The 3,291-nt window shown below is 43.1% G+C and overlaps 1 pseudogene; it reads right to left on the bottom strand.

Moving 5' to 3' along the window:
- Positions 1–2,762: 2,762 nt before the first annotated feature.
- Positions 2,763–2,941, bottom strand: LOC129706015 (U2 spliceosomal RNA; annotated as a pseudogene).
- Between the last annotated feature and the right edge of the window lie 350 nt (positions 2,942–3,291).

Below are 3,291 nucleotides of genomic sequence, written 5' to 3'. Positions count from 1 at the left end.
CCTGGGTACGACCCTGACTACGGGTGCTGTTTGTACAGAGTTTATACATTCTCCCAGTGACCACGTGGGTTTTTGTTCCGGGCGCTCCTGTTTCCTCCAGGGTTTGTGGGTTAATTGGCCTTGATAAAAATTGTAAATTGTCCCTAGCGGGCTGATGTGCAGGGATCGATGGTCAGCGCAGATTCATGGAGAGGTTGGCCAAGCTAGTACTTTATTCCTTGGAGCGCAGGAGGATGAGGGTTAATCTTAAAGAAGTGTACAAAATCACGAGAGAAATAGATAGGGTAAATGCACAGAGTCTTTAGCCCAGAGTCGGGGAATCAAGAACCAGTAGACATAGGTTTTTAGGTGAGGGGGGAAAGATTTAATAGGAAACTAAGGGGTAGCTTTTTTACACAAAGGGTGCCAGGTATATGGAACGAGTTACCAGAAGAGTTAATAGTAAGATTAAACGAGAACTTACCAGTTTGAAGTTTGATCTGTATTTTATGAGGAGTTTACGATAAGGGATTACGTGAAGAGCCCGCTCAGCACGCATGCGCGACATACTTCAAAGCAGCGGTGTGGAATCACAGACAGACACAGTTATTGAAATAAACATAATAAAGAAAAGGAGACCTTAGTTATCAGTTTGACCCATATTATTGAGGGTGGGAGCTGAGGGCACATAATCCCTCATCGTAACTCATAAAATACAGATCAAACTTCAAACTGGTAAGTTCTCGTTTAATCTTACTATTTTACTTCGGAGTCACGTGAGTGACTACGTGAAGATTTTAAAGCTCTGTGATTTCAAACCGTGTAACAGTTTATACTTCACTCGCTGCCGAAGTCTTTCGAGGGAGGAAGTATGTTATCGTAATCAACCATGAATCTGTTTGTAAAAACAATAATGGTGTTATTAACAACAACAAGACCAAATGCTCCCCCGGGCTTAAATTATATATTTTTTGCAGATTCTTTTTCTGCAAACGATACAGGTTCTGTCAGTGGTTTGTTATAAAAGTTTGGAACGTATACTCCCTAGACCACCCCGCTGTAGCCAGGATGTGGTCCATTGGCACGTCCATCCTCTTAGTCACTGATGTGGATGCTGTCCTGGTGGAGTAAGATTTATACACGTTAATATGTACTCCAGCAACTCCCAGTACCTGCTTGAGCCACTTGAGATTGTTTGGCTCGTCACCCAACCATAACGTTTCTTGTGGCTGACCCATAAGGCTTTTTCTCTCCCTCGAGGATTACTTATTGTGTCGATGTAGTTCAATAAGTGAGTCATGACACATAATAGAAACATAGAAACATAGAAATTAGGTGCAGGAGTAGGCCATTCGGCCCTTCGAGCCTGCACCGCCATTCAATATGATCATGGCCACATAACCGTGGTTCAGGTGGGTATGCCCGGAATTCCATAAATAGACCTGATGTTCCTGGTCTGCTCTGTTTGCCCAGTCCCTAATGGTAATGTAACATGGTGTAGTGGGCCCTATTGTCCAATCGTAGTGGATGGAGGAAACTGGACTCTTTGTGCTGAGACAAGACCATCAGCATGTCCCTTCAGGGTGGGCTGTTCCAGGGTGAGGGACCTGGCTGGTGACCATCCCCTAAGGTACGTCAGGTCCATACTGACATCCCAGATTTGGGTGTACCTGGGTCTGGGGGATTAACCTCTCCTAAATTTGATCACCAGCGGGAGGTACCCTATGGCCTGTGGTCCTGGTGCCCGAGTTAAGTAGGCTGACAGAGCACTTCTGGCTGAATCCTTCATTGTGGTGAAGACCTGCCAGAACTCCAGTACAGGTTTGTTGTAGTTGAATATGTAGTTCCTGTATTTGAATGGTATCTTCCCACTTGTTGATGTTCGTCAAGTATGTTCCCTAGTGGATATGCGATGGGATGCTATCCTTGTGTTGATAGCGCTATTGACAATCCAGGCCCAGCAGAGGTCTTCCCAATTCTGCAATCCAGGCCCAGCGATGGTCTTTTCAAATCTGCAATCCAGTAGTGTAATTTATCGTGGCATGTGCGTAGTACCCGACTGATGAGGCCGTAGTGCCTTATGAGGTAGGAAAAAAGGGGAAAAACATAGATTAGATTCCCCCCTCACGCTTCCTAATTCAGTGGGAATGAATTCATTGCCCCGCCTCAAATTTGGTTTCTTGCGACATACATCGGTACGTGGAGAATTCAATTGAATACAGTGAAATCGATATCGGGTGTTCCATATTGCTTTGTAATTCCAGCAATACTTGGGTTTAATATGTCTGTTTACAGTATTTAGCTCACCTAGTAGGTAAGTTTGCTGATGGGCGTATATTTTTGACGACCTGTAGTTTCCAATTGTTAAATAAATGTCACATGATATCGATTTATTCTGCCCAAGTGGTTTGTGTATGTCACTACTGTGATGTTGTTAATTATAAACGAACATGCAAAATGGTGCACTGCAGGATAATATGCTTTGCCAATAGAGCGTACTCAAAATTTCCAAACTAGGTTTTACGCCTAGCGTCTATAGTGATGACGACTCCAGATTAGTCCATATGCCACCATGTTTTGGGTGAGGGTAGTTTAAACATTAGCACCTAGCCTTAATGGAAGGTTCAAGTTAAGTAGCTGGAACAGCTGCTACTAACTCCCAATACTCTTGCCACTGTTGAATGGTAGGTAGATACCATTAATTGTTACAGGTTGTGTCATACTGACTCTCCTATGCCAAGTTAAGGATAAGTGGGTAGAGTGTTGAATAAATAGTCAACAGTAGAGGATTTATATTTCAAGGTACTGCAATACTGGTTGATGCGTGGAGTGGACGGAGCAAGCCCCTCCACATCTCCCTGTTCCAAATCAATTGATATATGGTCCCTTATCAAGGGACGAGTCAAAATAGAACTAACAACAACAGATACTCCGCTTGATCTTAGTCAAGGCTGAGAGCGATGGTTTCAATCGTAGATCTATCTGGATTGCATGACAAGCTCGGCTACAAGAATAATAGCTAAAGCTGCGATAGCTATACCCATGGATTAGTCGTCGTTAATATCATTGGAACATGCCATGACGATAGTTCCTTAATATAGTCAGGGCTGGTTAGAATATCTAGAACCAGTTTGGCTGTAATAGCCATAGTCGATAATTAATACTGCCAAGTTATCTCCAAGTTTTTTGTTGTTGTTTTTTTTTGAATGGGCACTGAATAGTCTGCATCTTTTAAGTTGATGTCTACCATTAAGTATGCTTGGAATGAAAGGTTGGCAGTTTCAATATTCCAAGCGTGGCCTGGCAAGATAC

Source organism: Leucoraja erinacea, chromosome 18 (assembly GCF_028641065.1).
Source record: "Leucoraja erinacea ecotype New England chromosome 18, Leri_hhj_1, whole genome shotgun sequence".
Lineage (NCBI taxonomy): Eukaryota > Metazoa > Chordata > Chondrichthyes > Rajiformes > Rajidae > Leucoraja > Leucoraja erinaceus.
The sequence above is the reverse complement of the archived record's forward strand: the minus strand, read 5'-3'. Positions and strand labels throughout refer to the sequence as shown.